General features: G+C 41.6%; 1 protein-coding gene across 3 annotated transcripts in view; it reads left to right on the top strand.

The window, feature by feature from the left end:
• ARHGAP28 (Rho GTPase activating protein 28) overlaps positions 1-16,286 on the top strand; it is a 198,080-nt gene that overhangs the window by 44,076 nt on the left and 137,718 nt on the right. Inside the window, exon 1 of one of the 3 annotated variants that reach the window (XM_015121571.3) lies at positions 1,438-1,680. The exons of the other annotated variants lie outside the window; for them this stretch is intronic. The gene's annotated coding sequence lies outside the window, so the exon portion shown is untranslated. Of the gene's footprint in view, positions 1-1,437; positions 1,681-16,286 lie in introns of those variants that run through there. 3 annotated transcript variants of the gene reach the window in all.

Below are 16,286 nucleotides of genomic sequence, written 5' to 3' on the forward strand. Positions count from 1 at the left end.
ATTCAACACTTTATTATAAAATAAACTTTATGTTAGAGGATTTTACCCAACTGTACGATAATTTAAGATAATGAGCACGTTTATGGTAGGCTAGGCTGAGCTGTGATGCTCTGTAGGTTGGGTTTATTCAATGCATTTTCGACTTATTTGACAGTATTTTCAATTTGTGATGGTTTTCTTTTTTCTTTTTTCTTGTTTTGGAGAAGGAGTTTCGCTCTTGTTGCCCATGCTAGAGTGCAGTGGCACAATCTCAGCTCACTGCAACATCCACCTGCACCTCCCGGGTTCAAGCAATTCTCCTGCCTCAGACTTCTCCCAGATAGCTGGGATTATAGGCATGCATCGCCACACTCAGCTAATTTTTGTGTTATTAGTAGAGATGGGTTTTCACCATGTTGGCTAGGCTGTGCTAGAACTCCTGACCTCAGGTGATCCACCCGCCTCAGCCTCCCAAAGTGCTGGGATTGTGATGGTTTTATCTGGACATAACTCCATAAGTCAAGAAGCATCTGTATTCATTCACTAATTAAATATGTATTTGTTTGAGTTTTACTGTGTGTGGAATGCTGTACTTGACTTTGTCTGAAATTATGCATTTATTCATTCATTCATTTAGCAAATATTTATTGTATGTTAATATATGCCAGGAACAGGTCTTGGTACTGGTAAATCAGCATAGCAAATGAAGTTTCTGTTCCACCTGCGACCTAGGTGCCAGTGAGGAAGTCAGACAGTACACAAGCAACAGATGCATACATAATGCAATTTTGGAGAGAACAGAGGAAATAAATTAGCTCCTTTTACTAATGTCTGATATTGTGTGACAGCAGGTGGAAAATCAGATAATGCGGTATAATAATAGCATGATCTTTTTAGAAGGCCAAGTGTAGGGTCTTTTACAGTCATCTTACGTAGTTCTCATAATAGCTTTGTAAAGTGCGTATTATTAATGCCATTTATTCAGATGGAAAATCTGAGGCCCAAAGAGAATCTGTGAATTTTGGAAGGGCTCAAAGCTAGTAAATGGCAAAGTTTTTTTAATCAGACCCTTGCCTTCTGACCATAAGTTGCGTGGTTTTTCTTGGCATTGCTGCTTGATATGTATTGAATTAATCATCCATGAATTCTTTCCTCTCTACATTTCAGGTTAAAAAGTCTTTTGTGAATAGGAAAACTTTTTGCAATCACAACAGTTATGGTTTTTGCTTTTGACTTTTGAATAAAGCTCCACATTTGTTAAGTGGAGAAAAGAAGGAAGGAAAAACTGTAAAAATTGTCTTCACATGCTGCTTGGGTTTCTATTAATCTCAGCCTTCTTGAGGCTGATTACACTTTGCAGTCTTCCTTAGGAAATGGATAGAAGTTTCAGCTGAGACACAAACAGGAAGGCTCCAGGCAGCATTTGTCCCACAGGCACCACCTCCTTAAATAGCTACTGTGCAGTGGAATTAGTTCTCTGCTTAGTGAAGAAACTCCATTGCTCTTTGTTTCTGGCCCTGCAGGGCTGGAGGCGGTCAGCACTGTCCTGTTCTGGTTGAAGCAACTTTAATGTGTGTGGGGTGCTGAATGTGAGTTGGGGATGGCTTCCCTGCCTTTGGACCATGGGGAGACACCCTTGCAGAGGGGTTTTGTGGGTCTTCCTCCAGAATATCATCCCTGAGATTTTTAACCTGCTAAAAGGTAAGGTTCTAAGCACTTCTTAATAACTTCAGCCACAGACTTCTTTCTGCAGACTGGGTCTTTCTTTTATTTAAAAGAGAAAGGAAGGCACAGATAGCTGTGATAGCTTATTTTCTTTTTAAACTATTTTTAGGGGCTTATAGTTTTATTATTAGTTTATAGGTGCGGCATATCGATAGTAAATTGCCATTTTTTAACCTATCAAAGCAGATTTTTTTGTGGTATGGATATGGATTTTTAAACCTCAAATATAGAAGTTAAGTCCTGTCAGTAATTTGAGAGGACTAGTTAAAATGTGTTCTTAATAGATAGGTAAAAATGAATTGCTTAGAAGTCTTTTGATTCCTATTTCTGTTTGTGTGCTGGAGACTTTAACCCAATCTTTCCAGTTAATTACCTAATTTTAGAAAAATCTACTGAGGTAGATAGAGCTCATTAGCCAAGCAAGCTATTCTATTCTTTAATGGAATTAATGCACGTCTGTAGGCAGACTTACTAAGCCTTTCCTCTTGCTGTCAGCGCTGGGACAGAGGGCACCCACCAGAAGTGGCTGTGTGTGGCCCTGGTCCAACAGGAGATGGATGGGTGGGGAAGGAGTTCTACAGGAAAGAGGTTTGCTGGGGGATTGTGTGACCTGCATCTATCCATTTCTTCTGGTCTTTCTGTGGCCTCTATCTACCCCTCCCTTAAGCACCTTCTTAGAGATTAATTAGCACCTGTGTTAGTGTAGTCTCAAAACCAAGGACCTAATTAGTCTGATCAATAGCACGCAGAGGCTCTTCTTCGGGAAATACAAATGTGTGCTCTTCCCAGAAAGGCTTCCATAATATCGATTAACCTCTTTTCATGTTTAATTTGTAAAGCATTGTCATATATACAGCTACGTTGTCAATGACTCCTTGTTTGTCTTCTATTTCATTTTTGTTCTTGTTCTTGTCGTTTGTGTTGGGTTTGGTTGGAGAGGAGGAGCATTAAGAGAGGTGGTCTTGCTGTTTATGTGAATTTGCTTTTTACAATTAGATTCCAATCACCTGCATCAGAGCATTATGGATTCCTTTTACTTGAGCAGTGTCATCTTTTATATTTACAAAGCTGTGTTTATAGTTTCCTTATTGTTCTTAAGTGTTTTTACTAGAGCATTTTGTATTCAAAAGTCAAGTCTTGTTTGACTCTGTTGAACTTTTTAGATTGGTTTAGAGTGTGTTAAGGAAGCCTTCGATGAAATATTGCTTGTTTTCATAGTGTGGGGAGGAAGGGGTGAGAGCTTTTTGTTTGTTTGTTTTTAATTTTACCTCAGATTTCAGGTGGTGTAAGCAAAACCAAGGGCAATGATAGGCCACGTGATGCTTCGGATGTGACATTCGCTGGATGTGTTCATTTGTGAAAGTAATACAATTTTACACATGCTTTGATGATGATTACTAAATAGGGAGACTTTCTTTGACTTTAAATCTCCTAAGTAATAATGAATTTGCATGATATTTAGAAATTGTTTCACATTCTGTGGTTTCTTTTTGATAGCTGCTATGTGTAATTACTGCTCCTCTCCCATGCCCACTTTGTACGTGTGCCTGTCTTTTACAGACAAATCTTGTGAGGCCCTTGTTAAACTCTGAGCCAAGGGATTAATTGAAGATCAGCTGCACTAATTAAAGACAAGTTTAACAAGATAGGACTCATGTTTAGATTTGAAAATACAAACAAAGGACTTCATTTTTATGATCTTAAAGCTGCAGTGGGGAAAAACAGTGGGAAAACGAACAACACTTAGCCTGCCCAAGCAAGTAGAAACTTTTACTGATAAGGAATCCTGAAGACAATGGGCACAGTAATACAAGGTTCTAAAGACAAGTTTCTGGCTGAAGTTTTAGGAAAAAAAATAACAATATAGCCCCTGAGATGAGCTAAAATAGCCCCTGCGATGAGCTAAAAGGAAATCAATACCTTTCTACGATAAGTAGAATGACAAAGTGAAGTAAGGATTTACTGGAAGGCCTCCTCCTGACTCCAGATGAGCCATGTGCAGGAATGTGTTTTAATGCCTGTTTCAAACCCCAGCGGTGGTGTTTTGAACCAGTGCTGCTGACGTAAACACAGACTGAATGTGGAGATTTTCCAAAAGTGGAGAATGAAAACAGTTCAGTCAAGATGTACAGTATTAATACAGTAAAGGCTTGGTGCAGCAGCTGGCCACCGGCTTGAGTATCACAGCCATTCAACTCTCCCTGAAGGTGCAGTGCTGCTGGCGGTAAGACCGTTCTTAGATAGAGGATTGCATCAAGAAAATTGCAACAATCACCCCAGGCACTCACCTAAACAGATGAAAGGAGAGACTGAGAAAAAGAGAATTGTTTCTTAGTGATGTAGAAGCCTGTGGATCATTTAAGAGGGGAAAAAGGGGCCGGGCACGGTGGCTCACGCCTGTAATTTCAGCACTTTGGGAGGCTGAGGTCGGCGGATCACCTGAGGTCAGGAGTTCGAGACCAGCCTGGCCAACATAGCGAAACCCCGCCTCTACTAAAAATATAAAAATTAGCTGGGTGTGGTGGTGGACGCCTGTAATCCCAGCTACTCAGGAGGCTGAGGCAGGAGAATTGCTTGAACCCAGGAGGCGGAGGCTGCAGTGAGCTGAGATCGCACCACTGTACTCCAGCCTGGGCGACCGAATGAGACTCCCTCTTTAAAAAAAAAAAAAAAAAAAGAGGGGAAAAAGGGTATTGAGAGGGGTGTTTGGGCAAGGTAAATGCTAATTAGATGGGCATTCATTGTTGGGTGACTTTAGTGACAAATGATAGTTTTTTTTGGTAATCTCACTTACCAAACAAACTCAGGGAAGGGAGCAGAGTAAACATAGCTGTCTCTGTTAGCTATGAAGATTAGCTTAAGCGATTCTCTACTTGTCAGATATATTTAAATGAACATGAAAATGTAAACTTTTTTCTTTTTTTTTTATGAAGATACATGGTAAAATTGGGGCCAGACATGGAAAGGCTATTTCTTTTTTTTTTTTTTTTTGAGACGGAGTCTCGCTCTGTCGCCCAGGCTGGAGTGCAGTGGCGCGATCTCGGCTCACTGCAAGCTCCGCCTCCCGGGTTCACGCCATTCTCCTGCCTCAGCCTCCCGAGTAGCTGGGACTACAGGCGCCCACAACCGCGCCCGGCTAATTTTTTGTATTTTTTTTTTAGTAGAGACGGGGTTTCACCGTGGTCTCGATCTCCTGACCTTGTGATCCGCCCGCCTCGGCCTCCCAAAGTGCTGGGATTACAGGCGTGAGCCACCGCGCCCGGCCCCTGGAAAGGCTATTTCTTGCTTAGCTACAGATCACACTAGCTTAGGCTTCCCAAGAGTCCGACTGAGTGCTTCACAAAAATCACCACTGGGAAATGAACAGTCTTTTTTTAAATTATTTTGCTTAAAAAGATGTCTAGAAGGCATACTATTTCAGTTATTTATATACTAAAGTGATATTTAGCTATCTGAAACTTCCAGAGTAAGAAGATGGTGATCAAGATTTTTTGCCCTGTTTTTCTTGCTGTTCTACATTTTGCAGAGCTCATTCCAAATAGTGCTTTCATAAACTTGGAAAGGAATGCTGAAGATGTGGAGCTGGTAACCACAGGGCAGTTTGCAGGAAAGCCCAAGAGCTGACCAGTGTCTGCAATGCTTGAGTAGAACATCTGCAGTAACTTAGAAATATTCAAGGCAGGTGCTTCAGAGCAAATATAACGAAAATAGAGACACATAGACGTGTTCATGTCAAACAATTCTTTTAAAATAATAGCATATTACACATTGTCTTCCAGTTCATGCTTTGCCAACCCTGAATTATTCAGAAGGTATGAATCTTCTAGTATCTTTTTGTTAAAATACTACAGGATTTATCATTTGTTCCATCTCTCATGGCTGCTGTTGCTTTTTTTTTTTTTTTTTTTTTTAACAGAGCAAAACAAAGCACCGTAAAGCATACTCTCTTTTTTAATTAGACGCGTCTGTGGCTATCCTTTACCAATAAGAACTTTCAATCTCTTCACACTGCTTTCTAATCTATGACACAGAAGTAAGCGGAAATCAATATTATACAAACACAGCCAGGTGCGGTGGCTAATGCCACTAATCCCAGCACTCTGGGAGCTGGAAGCAGGTGGATGGCTTGAACCCAGGAGTTCAAGACCAGCCTGGGCAACATGGCAAAACCTCGTCTCTACAAAACCCACAAAAATTAGCAGAGCGTGATGGTATGCCCTTGTGGTCCCAGCTACTATGAGAGGCTGAGGTGGGAGGATTGCTTGAACCTGGGAGGGCAAGGCTGCAGTGAGCTGTTATCACACCACTGCACTCCAGCCTGGGCAACAGCATGAGACCTGTCTCCAAAAAGAGAGAGAGAGAGAAAAGAACAGTCATGTTATAATTTTTAAAAGTATTATACAAATCCATCTTAAAACTTTTCAAGTGATGTAATTTTCAAAGTATCAGAGGTGCCTGAGGTTTCAAGGCATCTATGGCTGGAAATCTGTAGGTTTTTGTGGTAATGGTGGAAGTGGAATTATGGAATGCTGGAGGTAAGACGGGAGATAAAACACTTGACATGGGAGCTTTCTCACTTGGCTTGGGGAAGCACAGGAGGTGGGGATGAGGGTTCCAGGGTAGAAAGCAGAGAAACTGAGTGGCCTCTGGATCCTCATCCATGATTAAACCAGAGCTGCTCTGAATTTATCCCTTTGAAATCCTGGTCTTCTATCCACATTTTTATTTGAACAAGTATCATAATTCAGCCTAGTTTGAAACTGCTGAATAAATCCATTTGCTTGCACCTTGTTGGCTGTGCCTGAGATCTGAACTCTTGGTCTTGCCTGGTTATTCATTTAGAGTCAGCTCCTGCCTTACTCATAAGGCAGGGCATACATTTTGGGGCCCATTTCAAAATAAAACTTCTACATATGCACCCTAAGTGCTACTGTTTATTCAGCACCCTTCAGTGTGAAGGCATTTTACAAATATCGTTTCATTCATCTTCAAAAAACTCCAGGCGGAAGTGATTATCCATAACATACAGATAAGGAAACCGAGGCACAGTGAGGTTAAGTGTTTTGCTCAAGTTTATACAGCTAAGCCTCAGGGCAAGAATGAGGACCAAAGTCTGTTTGCCTCCAGGATCTGGGCACTTTCCCAGACAATGCAGAATGAATGACAAAGTGTGCTCTCTGTGTTTTTCAGTCAATAGGTGGTAGAAAAACTCTGAGGTTTTGGTAGAAGTAGCTGCAGGACTTTGCACAGTCTAAGGAGGCTATTTCTCCTAATTAATGGGGCTCTTATGTGCTCTGTTCTCAAACCATTTTTACTTCCTTTTCCGACTCTTCTCTTGAAGGAGAAGATGGTACTTATTCTTCTCTTCTATTAATATATAAATATCATGGGGGAGTGTGTGTGTATGTGTGCAGAGGGTACTGTTGTGATTACAGAAAGGAAAGGAATCACACACATTCCTTCTTATGAACTGCAGAAGTTTGAGAAAGAATGTATTACAGAGACTTATTATATGTTCTTAAGCCCTAAGTGGATTCTCAGTAATCTGGGTTTTTTGGCTATTACGTGACCACTTCGGATTTGTAAACTGATCCATCTGTCAAAGTCCAGCTCAATTCCCACACCACGTCCCTTTCCTTAAAGCACTCTCACCACCCCCCTCACACTAAAGACTGTGTTGTCAATATGCTTCCTTTAATATTTGCACACTCCCGTACTCAGCGAGGTGAGGATTCTTTTTAGATGCATTCTTCTGTCTCCTTGGCTAGCCTGTAGTCTCTGTTGGCTACTAGGTAAATACCTCTAACGGAGAGCTGGCCTTTAGTATTACTTGATTCATTCACTGTATTATCTGCCCATTGGTTCTATTTCTGAATCTTGAGCCTACATAGATTGTTCTTTCCCAAGACAGTTCTTGAAATTTTTGAAGACTGTGATCCTGCATCCCTGGAGCCTTCTAAATTTCTCCAGTGCTTTCAGCATTTTCCCACATAGCATGACTTCTTGACGGTCTGACTTTGGCCATGCATTCTGAAGTAATTCCTATTAACATTCTCCTTTAAATACGGTGCCTGGAGCTGAATTCCAGTTTTGCTGGATTTAGGACAATCATCTCTCCTTTTCGTGTGATATACTTGTATACTTCTTTGCCACTTAACATCCGGTTAGTTTTATTGGCATTTATGTACTGCTGTTGGGTTGCACTGACCTTTTAGTTGGCCAACATCTCTAGTTTTTTCACATGACCTGTATTCGTGCCAGGAAAAAAATCATCCTAAACATATACTGAAGTTTCTGCACTTCATATTTCTTCCTATTAAATTTCATCCTGTTAGTTTTAGTCCATTAGTTCTCCCAATTGAGAATTTCTTGATTTTTAGATTCATATACATAGTAGATTATTTGAATAGTAAGTAAATGATCAGAGAAAAAAAAATTCTAAGGTTGTAAAAAAATTTTAATCTTTCCAAAGAATATGTCTACTCATGGTACCTTGTTGAGAAACTTGAGGGGCTTTTCACAACCTAGTGGTTAAGGCCCAAAAGCATCTCCAGTGGCACCTGAAGAATCTATACCTGTATCTTCTCCTGCATCACTGGTTGCATGAAACTCCTCATCCATTTCACCCCATTCCCTGACTCCGCGGCTATGTAGCTTTGCTCGCCGGGGGCTTCTGCCTAGAATGCATGTCGTGCCTGTACCATCTCTGCCAGTCAGAGTCCTGCCCACTCTTCTCCTTGATATCTTCCCTGAACCTTTAATAGGAAGTACTTTCTCCTTCCTTTACTTTCTGAAGGCATTGTCTAAAACTCTTAGCGCTTACTGTATTCTATTTTATGCGAGCCTGTATGGTAGCATGGTTGACAGCAGAGATTCTGGGAATGGACAGCTTCTGTGAAAATCCTAGCTGTATCCCCTCATTATGGTATAATCGTGAGCAAGTGAATTTTTCTCTCCAAGCCTCAGTTGTCAGGCCTGTAAAATGGAATAGTAGCACCTACCTTATGGGGTCACTGTAAGGATTAAATGAGTTAGTACGTGTAAGTGCTTAGAATAGTGGCTGGCATGAGTAACTGCTAATAGTTGTTAGCTATATCTATAGGCGCTCAGTAAATAGTTGTGAATTTTACTGAAGAAGCTGAGTAACTTTGGGGCATGATTTCTTAAATCCTCAAAGCTTGGCTATCAGAGGAAACATTTTCAAATTTATAGAGACAGGATATTGGACGGGAACAACGTTTTCCTAAAGAGGCATTGTGTGATGGTCTCCAACTAGAGGCCGTCCTCACAGACTTTTTCACTTGCAGTCAGCTGGAAAGGCAAATATTAGTCAACATTTTTATAAGCACTGTGCATATCTATTGGTATCAAGTAATTCAGATAGCCTGGAGAAATAAGGCCTCCATGTTATAAGCTGTGATTATTAACATTGTAATTAAAATGCTTAATTGCTCTAAGCCCAATTTTAACTTGTATGACTATGGTTCACGCTAATTTGCATTTTGTTTTGTGTAGCACGAGAAAAGAAATTGTAAAATGATTTTTTGCCTTGTATAAAGTGTAATCCTTATTAAAAAAAAATCACAAACACTTCCCTCTAAGGTTTGGTATTTATCTTGGGGATTAGCTATCTTTAGCCTATTGACTGACCCTGACCTCAATATTTATTGAAGATCTACCATGGATCTAGTGTCAGGCTAGGTAATATAGCAATGTTAAGAAGGATAAGGTGAAATTTCTGTACTCAAAAGCTTATTTGGAGATATAACACATAGTAACTAAAATAATAAAATATATATTATAAGAAAGTTCTGTACTCCATTAATTACTAAGTCACTGGTCTAGAAAAGTGGGTACGATGAAAACCTAGAAAGGACATTCCTTAATTGCTACAAACCTATTTCAAGTGTCTTCCTAAATTGCCATTTCAAGAAATGCAGAGAGTAATGGATACAAGCTTTCAGGATAACACCTAAACTAACAATATATTTCTATAAAATGTTTCTTTTTTTGTTGTTGTTTTTCTGAGACAGGGTCTGGCTCTGTGGCCCAGGCTGGAGTGCAGTGGTGTGATCTCAACTCACTGTAACCTCTGCCCCCCGGGCTCAAGCCATCCTGCCACCTCAGCCTCCCCAGTAGCTGGGACTACAGGCACACGTCATCAGGCCCAGCTAATTTTTTTGTATTTTTTGTAGAGATGGGATTCACCATGTTGCCTAGGCTGGTCTCGAGCTCAGTTGATCTGCCTGCCTCTGCCTTGGCCTCCCAGAGTGCCAGGATTATAGGCGTGAGCCACCGTTCCTGGCCCAAAGTGTTTCTTTGATAATTTACTGTATATTAAGTAGTGGATATAAGTACACCTGATGAGGAGGAGGATTATAATAGCTAACACATCTTATGTAGTTATGATGATGACCTTTTTGAGACAAGGAGAAATGGGGTCTCAGAGTGGTACATAGGTTATTCCATCAGTAAGTGGTAGACTGGGGATTCAGTTCACATTGGTTCAACTGCAAAGCTCTCTTTCTTAATGGCCATATCTTGTCCCCCTTGACTCCTATTCAGCAGCCAACTTAAAGGATCCATGATTAGATCATTATGGATGAATTTTAGCATATATGATTGGAGTGGGGGATAGTGGTGAGTTTGAAAAGGTAAGTTGAGGCAGGTTGTGAAGAAGTTTTTATATAACCTGACAAGTGTGGAACATCCTCCCAACAATTGGGGAATTTTTATCAAATGATTGTTAATAAGAGAATGACATATAAATTTTTTGTTTTGCCAACATGACTCTTGCAAGGTATGTAAAGAATATTAAAATGGGAGGAGTTAGGGAACCAGTCAGGTGATGCAATCACCTAGACATATTATAAACTTGAACACTGGGTGTACAACAAAATAGAAAAAGATGTATTTGAGAGATATGTTTAAGGGAGACTCACCTGGATTTGTGAATCTATCTTTAAGGGAGACTCACCTGGATTTGTGAATCTATCTAATATAGAGGGAGTAGTAAAAAAAATGACAAGTATATAATGATGCCATTACTGAGACTGGGAAAGAGGATTACAGTTAGGAGGGGGGTGAGCTTTGGACGAGATGGGTTTCAAGTGAAGGAGAACATGCAGAACACAGTTTGACATCCTGAAGAGTCAGAGATCAAGAGCAATTAGCCCAAAGATTTGCAAGGCTGGGTGCGGTGGCTCACACCTGTAATCCCAGCACTTTGGAGGGCAGAAGTGGGAGGATCACTTGAGCTCAGGAGTTCAAGATCAGCCTGGGCAACATAGTGAGGCCGCATGTCTACAAAAAGTTTTTAAAAATGAGCAGGTCTTGGTAACGTTCACCTTTAGTTCCAGTCGCTTGGAAAGCTGCGGTGGGAGAATCACTTGATCCCAGGAGGTCAAGGCTGCAGTGATCTATGATTGCACCACTGCTTTCCAGCCTGGGCAACAGAGCAAGACCCTGTCTCAGTGAATGAATGAATGAATGAATGAATGAATGAACGAACGAATGAATAAAAGAGTTGTGAACCCTCAGCCTGTAAGTGAAAAGAATGGACAAGGTTGTGGGGAGAGACTGGGGCTGCTTCAAGTAGAAAGATATTGACAGAGTATGAAGGAAAATACCCAAGAACACCATTGGCTTTGAAGGTCTGACCCTCCTTAGCATTTTTCCAATCTGGTGGGGACTCTGATTGGACATAGGTATTTACGGAGCCCTTATCAATATGATTGCCAGCCATTCTTTAGGGTGGTTCCCCTAGGCACTAGCTAAGCCATTGACTCTTGGTTTTTTCCAATATTCTCAGAAGATTAACTCCAAACTTGAGAAAGTTTTGCCCTTTAGAAATCAAGTAAGGATTGGTGTAGTCTGGAGATGTGTATAACTCATTCACAATCATTTGATTAGCTGTATCGACCTTTCTCTAGGATTTTTTTCCATGAAGTTGGCATGTTCACATCTCTAAATTAGTGCAGTGATGACATGAAATAACTGACAGTTTCTTAATGAGCTGCAAGTTTCATGTAAAATATACTGGCAGCCTCCTGTACCCTAAAAATCTGTGAGTTTCTTCATTCTCTTGTGGTGCCCTCTTTCAGTAATGAAGAGAAGAAATTGGTCGTGTTGTCCCTTCATAAGCAGCTTTTTAGCAATGGTCACTGCATCGGAAACAATACTGCAAGTAGCTAATGGGAAAATACCCAAGGCACAGGGTAGAGAGTCCCGGCTCTGAGGTCTGACAGCCTGAGTTAGAATCCTAGCTCTTCCTCTTAATCAGCAATGTGTCTTCAGACCAGTGGCAAACCCTCTTTAAGCCTTCATTTCCTTATCTGTAAATAATACCTATAGGATTTCTCATGGAATTACTGAGGATTTTCAACAGGTATTTTACTTAATACTGGGCACTAGGGAGGGTTACGTGTGACTAATGAGCATTAGTGCATCTTGATTAGAGTTGATTTTGCTCTTTTATTCTCTTTTAAAGACCTTTATGAGTGACTGTCTGGAAATGTTTTTATCTGACTTTCCTGAATACCTCAGTGGTACTGTGAATAATAGATTATCTGATATTAGGGAATATCAGGCTATCACAGCAGTTCATTCTGTTGGATTTGGAAGACTATACTTTTTCAGGGTATTCCTCCCTTCCTCTTACAGAATCACCACTTCACATGTGTAAGCAGAGCGCTGGCTAACTCTGTGGCTTAAGCAGGGGTCAGAACATCTGAAGTGATCTGTAGATATTCTGGTATGTTCATTTTCTTTGTTCTCCAGACCAGGTCACAAGAATGCTTGTCTGAGTCAGTATTGTAGTAGAAGTGTTTCCTTTAATATCCATTACATAGCCTCATGCAGAGCCGAGGCCTTTTTGTAGGCCATTATTCATATCCAACTTTGTTTGGGTCCAGATATTATTGAAGAAGGGTGCACTGTGTACTGCATACGAAAATAATCCTGCATCATGTTATCTGGAAAATTACCCCAAATTGCAGTATTAAGATAGATATGGAAGCTCTGCAGAGTAAGCAGTGAAATCCTCCTCCATCTGCTGATGAGGGTTGTGGAATTTACCTCGTAGAGAAAGGAATAATAGGCTGTGCAAAATAGACATTATCAGGAACTGCATACGTTTATCACATTTCCTTGGGCAGAACAAAATTGCAGGAACCTTTATCATTGCATCTACTTGGTTTTCACAAGCTGAACATGAACACTGTGTTTATATTAGAGGCTTTCCATTTTGTTTTCATCAGAATTCTACAGAGTTTCAGTATATAGCTTCCAAGGTACAGGTGTACCATGATATCCTAAACAGCCATTGTATGACCACTGTCTGCCCCAGTGCTAGGGTGGAGGTCACATTCAAGTGCTTGCCTGTCCTTATGGACAGCAGAAACATCTACTTATTTTTGTACAGCATTTTAAACATCTCTCTCATTATCAGAGAAGCTGTGTTAGGTAATGGTGTAAATCCATTTGTCAAGACTTGTGCAGGCCTCTGACAATTCTTTATTGCTTCAAAATTACTCTGACCCACGTGCATCTTTCTAACAAGCTTCTGGCAGAAATTCAACCATCCTGCTACAAAAGTAAATCAAAGATAACTCAGAACGTCACTAACTTTGAACCTGAGAGTCCCTAGCTTATATAATGATCCCTATGAACTAGAACAGTTAAGGGAACTTCATGGGAAATATGAGGCTTGCAGCAAGACGTTGGAAAGGAGAGGAGAGCAGAAGAGGTCCAGGTGCTTCCAGGCAGGGCTGCTGCTTGTTGGACATGAGCTGGACCTACAAGGCCACCCCAGCTTTCAACTGGAGTTCAGGGAAGCTCAGTGGCAAGGCCGGATGGCTGCCTAGAATCAGCTGGTCGTATGCAGAAGCCAGACCACTGAGCTGCTGCTTCTGGATAGAATTGGATCTTAACCAAACATTCACATAAAGTCAGCCCTTGGTAGCTACAGGTGCTGCATGGGCAGATTGAACCAACCTTGAATCAAAAATATTTGGGGAAAAAAAAACCAATAAAAAATAACAGTATGACAATTAAAAATACAAATTAAAAAACCAATACAGTATAACTCTTTACATAGGATTTACATTGTGTTGGGTATTATACATGATCTAGAGATGACTTAAAGTTTGGGGAGGATGTGCTTAAGTTATATGCAAACACTATGCCATTTTATATACTGGACTTGAGCAGCGGTGGAATTTGGTATTAGTTGGGGGAGGGGGATATGGAACCAGTTCCCCTCAGATGCTGAGGGATGCCTGGATAACATTTAAGCAATGGAGGTGGAGAAAAAAATCAGTCTCTTGGGCCAGGCGCGGAGACTCACGCCTGTAATCCCAGCACTTTGGGAGGCCAAGGTGGGCAAATCACCTGAGGTCAGGAGCTCGAGACCAGCCTGGCCACCATGGCGAAACCCTGTCTCTACTAAAAATACGAAAATTAGCCGGGCGTGGTGGTGGGTGCCTGTAATTCCAGCTACTCATGAGGCTGAGACAGGAGAATCACTTGAACCCGGGAGGTGAAAGTTGCAGTGAGCCGAGATCACCCCATTGCACTGCAGCCTAGGCGGCAAGAACGAAACTCTGTCTCAAGAAAAAAAAAATTCAATCAGTCTTGTAATGCCCATGAATTTCACAGTCACAGAACGTAATTTTCTTTATTTCTGGTAGTAAAATTTATATTCTAACTCTGAGCCCCCACTTCTGACAGACAGCAGAAAAACTCCATCTAATCACAGCCACAGCCAGTCAACTTGATCCAATTTAGCACTTTCTAAGTTGCTTCTGGTTAAAATTCAGGAATATTCAGAATATTTCCCCTTGATTCCCCTCCTTTCCTTCTATTGTTGCTGGAAGCCATTGCATCTGGAGAGGCAGTCAGGGGAGTCAGGCAGACCTGTGTTCTTGACTCAGCCTTCCTCTGCTGTCTGAGCTTTGACCCCAGGGGATTGGACACAGTGCTGTTGGGATGGAAACGTGGATCTGTGGGGTGGTTCCCACCTGGCTCTCTGATATGAGCTGAGCCTTCAGCCTGTTCCAGTTTCTGGAGGGAACTGTTCACTCTGCAGCCCCTGCCACAGGGACCCTTATCTCCAGCCAGGCATATCTGTCAGGCTCTGAGAATCTATCTCTGTCTGCTTCTTTTTCTCTCTCAGCTAAAGTAGGCATCCCTCAGGCTGTGCAGGGAACTCCTGACCCCATCACTCCCCAGCGGGAGCAGGAGCTGCTGTTTCTGCCCATTCTTCTTGCCCTGGTGACATGGGATGTGTCTCTGAGGCTGCTTCCTTAATCACAAAAGAAGGGAAGCAGGAAGCAAGTGTCTTCCTAGATCCTCCCAAACTTGGTGGAGAAGCCTGTGTGGGCCCCAGCTCCCACCTGACAGACACACTGTGGCCTTGTTCTGGGAGTGGAGCACCAAACACATGGCCTCTAATTGCTCATAATGATTTTTTCCTCTCCAAATCCTTTTCTTCTCCCCAGTTTGGATGGGGTGGTAAAAAAAAACTTGTTTTGCCAGTTGATATCTCTTTTCAAAACTATTTTTGTTGCTCTTTTGAACTAGAACCAAGATTCTGGAATCTTTTTGCTGTTTTTATTTTTCTTCCTGACAGTTCTCCCTGGGACAAGTGGTAAACTGGCCAGCCCATATCTCTTGGAATATGGGTTTAGGGATGGGGGCAGGGCGGTGGAGAGAGGGGCACATCAGTCAACAAGCTCTCATATTATCCTGGCAGATCTGACTCATCAGTCAAGGCCCAAGCCAATTTCTCACTTCCTGGAGATTCCAGCTGGTTTTTTTCAGCTGCCTTCCCAGCCTTGGGAAGGTCTGCTATGCTTAGCCGCTGCAACTGATGAGGAGCAGAGCATGTCCTTGGTTTAGGGAGCGGGGGGTTGAGGGGGTGAGATAACCTTGTTTTCTAGGGCGAATGGGTAGAAGAGTGTTCACTGTTTTTTAACACATTGAAAAATCCAAATATGAGGTTACTCTTTCCGTCTTTTAATGTTATTCCTAACAGCCTCGATTAGAGTATTAATGAGGAATCCCTTGAAATATACATATTATATGTCACTATCTGTTATATATAATGCCAAGACATTATTATTTTTATTATTATTTTTGAGATAGAGTCTCTCTCTGTCGCCCAGGCTAGAGTGCAGTTGCACGATCTCGGCTCACTGCAACCTCTGCCTCCTGCATTCACGCGATTCTTGTGCCGCAGCCTCCTGAGTAGCTAGGATTACAGGCGCCTGCCACCACGCCTGGCTAATTTTTTTTTTTTTTTTTTTTAAAGTAGAGATGGGGTTTCACCATGTTTACCAGGCTGGTCTCAAACTCCTGACCTTGGGTGATCCAACTACCTCGGCCTCCTAAAGTGCTGGGATTACAGGTGTGAGCCACCGCACCCAGCCAAGAGATTGTGTGTCATATTTTATATACAATTATATAGTTGTATATGATGTGTGGCCACATATATTTCTCTAACAAACTTCTGATTGGATCTTTTTAGGAGCTGGCTATTTGGTCTTGGTGCTTACTGTTTCTTATTTTCTTTGGGTCTACTT

The sequence above is a fragment of the Macaca mulatta genome, chromosome 18, assembly GCF_049350105.2.
Source record: "Macaca mulatta isolate MMU2019108-1 chromosome 18, T2T-MMU8v2.0, whole genome shotgun sequence".
In the NCBI taxonomy this organism is placed as follows: domain Eukaryota; kingdom Metazoa; phylum Chordata; class Mammalia; order Primates; family Cercopithecidae; genus Macaca; species Macaca mulatta.